Consider the following 13,167-nt stretch of genomic DNA (forward strand, 5'->3'; position numbering starts at 1 on the left):
GCCACATTGCAGGGAAACCACTGCATTCAATCGACATCCATTGCGCCATGCTGCATGGAATCCATTGCATTCAATTGGGATTCATTGGGCCTCACTGCATGGAATACACTGCGTTCAATCGAGATCCATTGGGCCACGCTGCATGGAATCCACTGCATTCAATCGGGATCCATTTCGCCATGCTTCATGGAATACACTGCGTTCAATCGGGATGCATTTTACCATGCTGCATGGAATCCACTGCATTCAGTGATGCTGCATGGAATGCACTACCTTCAATCGGGATGCTTTGGGCCATGCTGCATAAAATCCACTGCATTTAATCGGGATGCATTGGGCCACGCTCCATGGAATCAACTGCATTCAATCAAGCTGGATGGAATCCACTGCATTTAATCGGGATGCATTTTACCACGCTGCATGGAATATACTGCATTCAATCATGCTGCATGGAATTCACTGCATTCAATTGGGATCCATTGCGCCACGATGCATGGAATCCAATGCGTTCAATTTAAATCCACTGCACCACACTGCATGGAATCCACTCCATTCTCTGGAGATCCATTGGGCCACGCTGCATCGTATCCTCTGCATTCAATCGGGATCAATTTAACCCCGCTGCATGGAATGCACTGGGTTCAATCGGGATGCATTTTACCATGCTGCATGGAATCCACTGCATTCAATGACACTGCATGGAATCCACTGCATCAATCGGGATGCATTTTACCATGCTGCATGGAATCCACTGCATTCAGTGACGCTGCATGGAATCCACTGCAGTCAATCGGGATCCATTGTGCCACATTGCAGGGAAACCACTGCATTCAATCGACATACATTGCCCCATGCTGCATGGAATCCACTGCATTCAATTGGGATTCATTGGGCCTCACTGCATGGAATACACTGCGTTCAATCGAGATCCATTGGACCACACTGCATGGAATCCACTGCATTCAATCGGGATCCATTTAGCCATGCTTCATGGAATACACTGCGTTCAATCGGGATGCATTTTAACATGCTGCATGGAATCCACTGCATTCAATGATGGTGCATGGAATGCACTACCTTCAATCGGGATGCTTTGGGCCATGCTGCATAAAATCCACTGCATTTAATCGGGATGCATTGGGCCACGCTCCATGGAATCAACTGCATTCTATCAAGCTGGATGGAATCCCTGCATTTAATCGGGATGCATTTTACCTTGCTGCATGGAATGTACTGCATTCAATCACGCTGCATGGAATTCACTGCATTCAATTGGGATCCATTGCACCACACTGCATGGAATCCACTGCATTCAATCTGGATCCATTTATCACGCTGCATAGAATACACTGGGTTCAATCGGGATGCATTTTACCATGCTGCATCGAATCCACTGCATTCAATGACACTGCATGGAATCCACTGCATCAATCGGGATGCATTTTACCATGCTGCATGGAATCCCCTGCATTCAATGACACTGCATGGAATCCACTGCATCAATCGTGACGCATTTTACCATGCTGCATGGAATCCACTGCATTCACTCGGGATCAACTTAGCCATGCTGCATGTAATCCACTGCGTTTAATCTGGATGCATTTTACCATGCTTCATGGAATCCACTGCATTCAGTGATGCTGCATGGAATGCACTACCTTCAATCGGGATGCTTTGGGCCATGCTGCATAAAATCCACTGCATTTAATCGGGATGCATTGGGCCACACTCCATGGAATCAACTGCATTCAATTAAGCTGGATGGAATCCACTGCATTTAATCGGGATGCATTTTACCACGCTGCATGGAATATACTGCATTCAATCACGCTGCATGGAATTCACTGCATTCAATTGGGATCCATTGCGCCACGATGCATGGAATCCACTGCGTTCAATTTAAATCCATTGCACCACACTGCATGGAATCCACTGCATTCTCTCGAGATCCATTGGGCCACGCTGCATCGAATCCACTGCATTCAATCGGGATCCTTTTAACCCCGCTGCATGGAATGCACTGCGTTCAATTGGGGTGCATTTTACCATGCTGCATGGAATCCACTGCATTCAATGACACTGCATGGAATCCACTGCATCAATCGGGATGCATTTTACCATGCTGCATGGAATCCACTGCATTCAGTGACGCTGCATGGAATCCACTGCAGTCAATCGGGATCCATTGTGCCACATTGCAGGGAAACCACTGCATTCAATCGACATCCATTGCGCCATGCTGCATGGAATCCATTGCATTCAATTGGGATTCATTGGGCCTCACTGCATGGAATACACTGCGTTCAATCGAGATCCATTGGGCCACGCTGCATGGAATCCACTGCATTCAATCGGGATCCATTTAGCCATGCTGCATGGAATACACTGCGTTCAATCGGGATGCATTTTACCATGCTGCATGGAATCCACTGCATTCAGTGATGCTGCATGGAATGCACTACCTTCAATCGGGATGCTTTGGGCCATGCTGCATAAAATCCACTGCATTTAATCGGGATGCATTGGGCCATGCTCCATGGAATCAACTGCATTCAATCAAGCTGGATGGAATCCACTGCATTTAATCGGGATGCATTTTACCACGCTGCATGGAATATACTGCATTCAATCATGCTGCATGGAATTCACTGCATTCAATTGGGATCCATTGTGCCACGATGCATGGAATCCAATGCGTTCAATTTAAATCCATTGCACCACACTGCATGGAATCCACTGCATTCTCTGGAGATCCATTGGGCCACGCTGCATCGTATCCACTGCATTCAATCGGGATCAATTTAACCCCGCTGCATGGAATGCACTGGGTTCAATCGGGATGCATTTTACCATGCTGCATGGAATCCACTGCATTCAATGACACTGCATGTAATCCACTGCATCAATCGGGATGCATTTTACCATGCTGCATGGAATCCACTGCATTCAGTGACGCTGCATGGAATCCACTGCAGTCAATCGGGATCCATTGTGCCACATTGCAGGGAAACCACTGCATTCAATCGACATACATTGCCCCATGCTGCATGGAATCCACTGCATTCAATTGGGATTCATTGGGCCTCACTGCATGGAATACACTGCGTTCAATCGAGATCCATTGGACCACACTGCATGGAATCCACTGCATTCAATCGGGATCCATTTAGCCATGCTTCATGGAATACACTGCGTTCAATCGGGATGCATTTTACCATGCTGCATGGAATCCACTGCATTCAATGATGGTGCATGGAATGCACTACCTTCAATCGGGATGCTTTGGGCCATGCTGCATAAAATCCACTGCATTTAATCGGGATGCATTGGGCCACGCTCCATGGAATCAACTGCATTCAATCAAGCTGGATGGAATCCCTGCATTTAATCGGGATGCATTTTACCTTGCTGCATGGAATGTACTGCATTCAATCACGCTGCATGGAATTCACTGCATTCAATTGGGATCCATTGCACAACAATGCATCAAATCCACTGCGTTCAATCAAAATCCATTGCACCACACTGCATGGAATCCACTGCATTCAATCGGGATCCATTTATCACGCTGCATAGAATACACTGGGTTCAATCGGGATGCATTTTACCATGCTGCATCGAATCCACTGCATTCAGTGACGCTGCATGGAATACACTGCATTCAATCATGCTGCATAAAATCCACTGCATTCAATAGGGTTCCATTTCTTCACGCTGCATGGCATACACTGCATTCAAACACGCTGCATGGAATCCACTGCATTCAATTGGTATCCATTGTGCCACGATGCATGAAATTCACTGCAATCAATCAGAATCCACTGAACCACACTGCATGGAATCCACTGCATTCAATCGAGATCCATTGGGCCACGCTGCATGGAATCCACTGCATTCAATCGAGATCCATTGGGCCATGCTGCATGGAATCCACTGCATTCAATCGGGATCCATTTAACCCCGCTGCATGGAATCCACTGCATCAATCGGGATGCATTTTATCATGCTGCCTGGAATCCACTGCATTCATTGACACTGCATGGAATCCACTGCATCAATCGGGATGCATTTTACCATGCTGCATGGAATCCACTGCATTCAATGACCATGCATGGAATCCACTGCATCAATCGTGACGCATTTTACCATGCTGCATGGAATCCACTGCATTCAATGACACTGCATGGAATCCACTGCATTCACTCGGGATCCATTTAGCCATGCTGCATGTAATCCACTGCGATTAATCGGGATGCATTTTACCATGCTGCATGGAATGTACTGCATTCAATCACGCTGCATGGAATTCACTGCATTCAATTGGGATCCATTGCACAACGATGCATCGAATCCACTGCGTTCAATCAAAATCCATTGCACCACACTGCATGGAATCCGCTGCATTCAATCGGGATCCATTTATCACGCTGCATAGAATACACTGGGTTCAATCGGGATGCATTTTACCATGCTGCATCGAATCCACTGCATTCAGTGACGCTGCATGGAATACACTGCATTCAATCATGCTGCATAAAATCCACTGCATTCAATAGGGTTCCATTTCTTCACGCTGCATGGCATACACGGCATTCAAACACGCTGCATGGAATCCACTGCATTCAATTGGTATCCATTGTGCCACGATGCATGAAATTCACTGCAATCAATCAGAATCCACTGAACCACACTGCATGGAATCCACTGCATTCAATTGGTATCCATTGTGCCACGATGCATGAAATTCACTGCAATCAATCAGAATCCACTGAACCACACTGCATGGAATCCACTGCATTCAATCGAGATCCATTGGGCCACGCTGCATGGAATCCACTGCATTCAATCGAGATCCATTGGGCCATGCTGCATGGAATCCACTGCATTCAATCGGGATCCATTTAACCCCGCTGCATGGAATCCACTGCATCAATCGGGATGCATTTTATCATGCTGCCTGGAATCCACTGCATTCATTGACACTGCATGGAATCCACTGCATCAATCGGGATGCATTTTAACATGCTGCATGGAATCCACTGCATTCAATGACAATGCATGGAATCCACTGCATCAATCGTGACGCATTTTACCATGCTGCATGGAATCCACTGCATTCAATGACACTGCATGGAATCCACTGCATTCACTCGGGATCCATTTAGCCATGCTGCATGTAATCCACTGCGTTTAATCGGGATGCATTTTACCATGCTGCATGGAATCCACTGCATTCAGTGATGCTGCATGGAATGCACTACCTTCAATCGGGATGCTTTGGGCCATGCTGCATAAAATCCACTGCATTTAATCGGGATGCATTGGGCCACGCTCCATGGAATCAACTGCATTCAATCAAGCTGGATGGAATCCACTGCATTTAATCGGGATGCATTTTACCATGCTGCATGGAATATACTGCATTCAATCACGCTGCATGGAATTCACTGCATTCAATTGGGATCCATTGCACCACGATGCATGGAATCCACTGCGTTCAATTAAAATCCATTGCACCACACTGCATGGAATCCACTGCAATCTCTCGAGATCCATTGGGCCACGCTGCATGGAATTCACTGCATTCAATCGGGATCCATTTAGCCACGCTGCATGGAATACTCTTCGTTCAATCGGGATGCATTTAACCATGCTGCATCGAATCCACTGCATTCAGTGACGCTGCATGTACTCCACTGCATTCAATCGGGATGCTTTGGGCCTCGCTGCATAAAATCCACTGCATTTAATCGGGATGCATTGGGCCTCACTGCATGGAATCTACTGCATTCAATCATGCTGAATGGAATACACTGCATTCAATCATGCTGCATAAAATCCCCTGCATTTAATAGGGTTCAATTTCTCCACGCTGCATGGAATCCACTGCATTCAATCATGCTTCATTGCAACCACTGCATTCAATCGGGAACCATTGGGCCATGCTGCATGGAATCCACTGCATTCAAACACGCTGCATGGAATCCACTGCATTCAATCGGGATGCTTTGGGCCATGCTGGATAATATCCACTGCATTCAATCAGGATTCATTGGGCCTCGCTGCCTGGAATCCACTGCATTCAATCATGCTGCATGGAATCCACTGCATTCAATGACACTGCATGGAATCCACTGCATTTAATAAGGTTCCATTTCTTCACGCTGCATGGAATCCACTGCATTCAAACACGCTGCATGGAATCCACTGCATTCAATCGAGATCCATTGGGCCACGCTGCATGGAATCCACTGCATTCAATCGGGTTCCATTTAACCCCGCTGCATGGAATCCACTGCATCAATCGGGATGCATTTTATCATGCTGCCTGGAATCCACTGCATTCAATGACACTGCATGGAATCCACTGCATCAATCGGGATGCATTTTATCATGCTGCCTGGAATCCACTGCATTCAATGACACTGCATGGAATCCACTGCATCAATCGTGACGCATTTTACCATGCTGCATGGAATCCACTGCATTCAATGACACTGCATGGAATCCACTGCATTCACTCGGGATCCATTTAGCCATGCTGCATGTAATGCACTGCGTTTAATCGGGATGCATTTTACCATGCTTCATGGAATCCACTGCATTCAGTGATGCTGCATGGAATGCACTACCTTCAATCGGGATGCTTTGGGCCATGCTGCATAAAATCCACTGCATTAAATCGGGATGCATTGGGCCACACTCCATGGAATCAACTGCATTCAATCAAGCTGGATGGAATCCACTGCATTTAATCGGGATGCATTTTACCACGCTGCATGGAATATACTGCATTCAATCACGCTGCATGGAATTCACTGCATTCAATTGGGATCCATTGTGCCACGATGCATGGAATCCACTGCGTTCAATTTAAATCCATTGCACCACACTGCATGGAATCCACTGCATTCTCTCGAGATCCATTGGGCCACGCTGCATCGAATCCACTGCATTCAATCGGGATCCATTTAACCCCGCTGCATGGAATGCACTGCGTTCAATTGGGGTGCATTTTACCATGCTGCATGGAATCCACTGCATTCAATGACACTGCATGTAATCCACTGCAGTCAATCGGGATCCATTGTGCCACATAGCAGGGAAACCACTGCATTCAATCGACATCCATTGCGCCATGCTGCATGGAATCCATTGCATTCAATTGGGATTCATTGGGCCTCACTGCATGGAATACACTGCGTTCAATCGAGATCCATTGGGCCACGCTGCATGGAATCCACTGCATTCAATCGGGATCCATTTCGCCATGCTTCATGGAATACACTGCGTTCAATCGGGATGCATTTTACCATGCTGCATGGAATCCACTGCATTCAGTGATGCTGCATGGAATGCACTACCTTCAATCGGGATGCTTTGGGCCATGCTGCATAAAATCCACTGCATTTAATCGGGATGCATTGGGCCACGCTCCATGGAATCAACTGCATTCAATCAAGCTGGATGGAATCCACTGCATTTAATCGGGATGCATTTTACCACGCTGCATGGAATATACTGCATTCAATCATGCTGCATGGAATTCACTGCATTCAATTGGGATCCATTGCGCCACGATGCATGGAATCCAATGCGTTCAATTTAAATCCATTGCACCACACTGCATGGAATCCACTCCATTCTCTGGAGATCCATTGGGCCACGCTGCATCGTATCCTCTGCATTCAATCGGGATCAATTTAACCCCGCTGCATGGAATGCACTGGGTTCAATCGGGATGCATTTTACCATGCTGCATGGAATCCACTGCATTCAATGACACTGCATGGAATCCACTGCATCAATCGGGATGCATTTTACCATGCTGCATGGAATCCACTGCATTCAGTGACGCTGCATGGAATCCACTGCAGTCAATCGGGATCCATTGTGCCACATTGCAGGGAAACCACTGCATTCAATCGACATACATTGCCCCATGCTGCATGGAATCCACTGCATTCAATTGGGATTCATTGGGCCTCACTGCATGGAATACACTGCCTTCAATCGAGATCCATTGGACCACACTGCATGGAATCCACTGCATTCAATCGGGATCCATTTAGCCATGCTTCATGGAATACACTGCGTTCAATCGGGATGCATTTTACCATGCTGCATGGAATCCACTGCATTCAATGATGGTGAATGGAATGCACTACCTTCAATCGGGATGCTTTGGGCCATGCTGCATAAAATCCACTGCATTTAATCGGGATGCATTGGGCCACGCTCCATGGAATCAACAGCATTCTATCAAGCTGGATGGAATCCCTGCATTTAATCGGGATGCATTTTACCTTGCTGCATGGAATGTACTGCATTCAATCACGCTGCATGGAATTCACTGCATTCAATTGGGATCCATTGCACAACGATGCATCGAATCCACTGCGTTCAATCAAAATCCATTGCACCACACTGCATGGAATCCACTGCATTCAATCGGGATCCATTTATCACGCTGCATAGAATACACTGGGTTCAATCGGGATGCATTTTACCATGCTGCATCGAATCCACTGCATTCAATGACACTGCATGGAATCCACTGCATCAATCGGGATGCATTTTACCATGCTGCATGGAATCCCCTGCATTCAATGACACTGCATGGAATCCACTGCATCAATCGTGACGCATTTTACCATGCTGCATGGAATCCACTGCATTCACTCGGGATCAACTTAGCCATGCTGCATGTAATGCACTGCGTTTAATCGGGATGCATTTTACCATGCTTCATGGAATCCACTGCATTCAGTGATGCTGCATGGAATGCACTACCTTCAATCGGGATGCTTTGGGCCATGCTGCATAAAATCCACTGCATTTAATCGGGATGCATTGGGCCACACTCCATGGAATCAACTGCATTCAATCAAGCTGGATGGAATCCACTGCATTTAATCGGGATGCATTTTACCACGCTGCATGGAATATACTGCATTCAATCACGCTGCATGGAATTCACTGCATTCAATTGGGATCCATTGCGCCACGATGCATGGAATCCACTGCGTTCAATTTAAATCCATTGCACCACACTGCATGGAATCCACTGCATTCTCTCGAGATCCATTGGGCCACGCTGCATCGAATCCACTGCATTCAATCGGGATCCATTTAACCCCGCTGCATGGAATGCACTGCGTTCAATTGGGGTGCATTTTACCATGCTGCATGGAATCCACTGCATTCAATGACACTGCATGGAATCCACTGCATCAATCGGGATGCATTTTACCATGCTGCATGGAATCCACTGCATTCAGTGACGCTGCATGGAATCCACTGCAGTCAATCGGGATCCATTGTGCCACATTGCAGGGAAACCACTGCATTCAATCGACATCCATTGCGCCATGCTGCATGGAATCCATTGCATTCAATTGGGATTCATTGGGCCTCACTGCATGGAATCCACTGCGTTCAATCGAGATCCATTGGGCCACGCTGCATGGAATCCACTGCATTCAATCGGGATCCATTTCGCCATGCTTCATGGAATACACTGCGTTCAATCGGGATGCATTTTACCATGCTGCATGGAATCCACTGCATTCAGTGATGCTGCATGGAATGCACTACCTTCAATCGGGATGCTTTGGGCCATGCTGCATAAAATCCACTGCATTTAATCGGGATGCATTGGGCCACGCTCCATGGAATCAACTGCATTCAATCAAGCTGGATGGAATCCACTGCATTTAATCGGGATGCATTTTACCACGCTGCATGGAATATACTGCATTCAATCATGCTGCATGGAATTCACTGCATTCAATTGGGATCCATTGCGCCACGATGCATGGAATCCAATGCGTTCAATTTAAATCCATTGCACCACACTGCATGGAATCCACTCCATTCTCTGGAGATCCATTGGGCCACGCTGCATCGTATCCTCTGCATTCAATCGGGATCAATTTAACCCCGCTGCATGGAATGCACTGCGTTCAATCGGGATGCATTTTACCATGCTGCATGGAATCCACTGCATTCAATGACACTGCATGGAATCCACTGCATCAATCGGGATGCATTTTACCATGCTGCATGGAATCCACTGCATTCAGTGACGCTGCATGGAATCCACTGCAGTCAATCGGGATCCATTGTGCCACATTGTAGGGAAACCACTGCATTCAATCGACATCCATTGCCCCATGCTGCATGGAATCCACTGCATTCAATTGGGATTCATTGGGCCTCACTGCATGGAATACACTGCGTTCAATCGAGATCCATTGGACCACACTGCATGGAATCCACTGCATTCAATCGGGATCCATTTAGCCATGCTTCATGGAATACACTGCGTTCAATCGGGATGCATTTTAACATGCTGCATGGAATCCACTGCATTCAATGATGGTGCATGGAATGCACTACCTTCAATCGGGATGCTTTGGGCCATGCTGCATAAAATCCACTGCATTTAATCGGGATGCATTGGGCCACGCTCCATGGAATCAACTGCATTCTATCAAGCTGGATGGAATCCCTGCATTTAATCGGGATGCATTTTACCTTGCTGCATGGAATGTACTGCATTCAATCACGCTGCATGGAATTCACTGCATTCAATTGGGATCCATTGCACAACGATGCATCGAATCCACTGCGTTCAATCAAAATCCATTGCACCACACTGCATGGAATCCACTGCATTCAATCGGGATCCATTTATCACGCTGCATAGAATACACTGGGTTCAATCGGGATGCATTTTACCATGCTGCATCGAATCCACTGCATTCAATGACACTGCATGGAATCCACTGCATCAATCGTGATGCATTTTACCATGCTGCATGGAATCCACTGCATTCAATGACACTGCATGGAATCCACTGCATCAATCGTGACGCATTTTACCATGCTGCATGGAATCCACTGCATTCACTCGGGATCAACTTAGCCATGCTGCATGTAATGCACTGCGTTTAATCGGGATGCATTTTACCATGCTTCATGGAATCCACTGCATTCAGTGATGCTGCATGGAATGCACTACCTTCAATCGGGATGCTTTGGGCCATGCTGCATAAAATCCACTGCATTTAATCGGGATGCATTGGGCCACACTCCATGGAATCAACTGCATTCAATCAAGCTGGATGGAATCCACTGCATTTAATCGGGATGCATTTTACCACGCTGCATGGAATATACTGCATTCAATCACGCTGCATGGAATTCACTGCATTCAATTGGGATCCATTGCGCCACGATGCATGGAATCCACTGCGTTCAATTTAAATCCATTGCACCACACTGCATGGAATCCACTGCATTCTCTCGAGATCCATTGGGCCACGCTGCATCGAATCCACTGCATTCAATCGCGATCCATTTAACCCCGCTGCATGGAATGCACTGCGTTCAATTGGGGTGCATTTTACCATGCTGCATGGAATCCACTGCATTCAATGACACTGCATGGAATCCACTGCATCAATCGGGATGCATTTTACCATGCTGCATGGAATCCACTGCATTCAGTGACGCTGCATGGAATCCACTGCAGTCAATCGGGATCCATTGTGCCACATTGCAGGGAAACCACTGCATTCAATCGACATCCATTGCGCCATGCTGCATGGAATCCATTGCATTCAATTGGGATTCATTGGGCCTCACTGCATGGAATACACTGCGTTCAATCGAGATCCATTGGGCCACGCTGCATGGAATCCACTGCATTCAATCGGGATCCATTTCGCCATGCTTCATGGAATACACTGCGTTCAATCGGGATGCATTTTACCATGCTTCATGGAATCCACTGCATTCAGTGATGCTGCATGGAATGCACTACCTTCAATCGGGATGCTTTGGGCCATGCTGCATAAAATCCACTGCATTTAATCGGGATGCATTGGGCCACGCTCCATGGAATCAACTGCATTCAATCAAGCTGGATGGAATCCACTGCATTTAATCGGGATGCATTTTACCACGCTGCATGGAATATACTGCATTCAATCATGCTGCATGGAATTCACTGCATTCAATTGGGATCCATTGCGCCACGATGCATGGAATCCACTGCGTTCAATTAAAATCCATTGCACCACACTGCATGGAATCCACTGCATTCTCTGGAGATCCATTGGGCCACGCTGCATCGTATCCACTGCATTCAATCGGGATCAATTTAACCCCGCTGCATGGAATGCACTGGGTTCAATCGGGATGCATTTTACCATGCTGCATGGAATCCACTGCATTCAATGACACTGCATGGAATCCACTGCATCAATCGGGATGCATTTTACCATGCTGCATGGAATCCACTGCATTCAGTGACGCTGCATGGAATCCACTGCAGTCAATCGGGATCCATTGTGCCACATTGCAGGGAAACCACTGCATTCAATCGACATCCATTGCCCCATGCTGCATGGAATCCACTGCATTCAATTGGGATTCATTGGGCCTCACTGCATGGAATACACTGCGTTCAATCGAGATCCATTGGACCACACTGCATGGAATCCACTGCATTCAATCGGGATCCATTTAGCCATGCTTCATGGAATACACTGCGTTCAATCGGGATGCATTTTACCATGCTGCATGGAATCCACTGCATTCAATGATGGTGCATGGAATGCACTACCTTCAATCGGGATGCTTTGGGCCATGCTGCATAAAATCCACTGCATTTAATCGGGATGCATTGGGCCACGCTCCATGGAATCAACTGCATTCAATCAAGCTGGATGGAATCCCTGCATTTAATCGGGATGCATTTTACCTTGCTGCATGGAATGTACTGCATTCAATCACGCTGCATGGAATCCACTGCATTCAATTGGGATCCATTGCACAACGATGCATCGAATCCACTGCGTTCAATCAAAATCCATTGCACCACACTGCATGGAATCCACTGCATTCAATCGGGATCCATTTATCACGCTGCATAGAATACACTGGGTTCAATCGGGATGCATTTTACCATGCTGCATCGAATCCACTGCATTCAGTGACGCTGCATGGAATACACTGCATTCAATCATGCTGCATAAAATCCACTGCATTCAATAGGGTTCCATTTCTTCACGCTGCATGGCATACACTGCATTCAAACACGCTGCATGGAATCCACTGCATTCAATCGAGATCTATTGGGCCACGCTGCATGGAATC

The sequence above is a fragment of the Sus scrofa genome, chromosome 13 (assembly GCF_054392235.1).
Source record: "Sus scrofa isolate SSC_HxYL_T2T_F1_AM1 chromosome 13, Sscrofa_HxYL_maternal_Yorkshire_Landrace_v2.0, whole genome shotgun sequence".
Lineage (NCBI taxonomy): Eukaryota > Metazoa > Chordata > Mammalia > Artiodactyla > Suidae > Sus > Sus scrofa.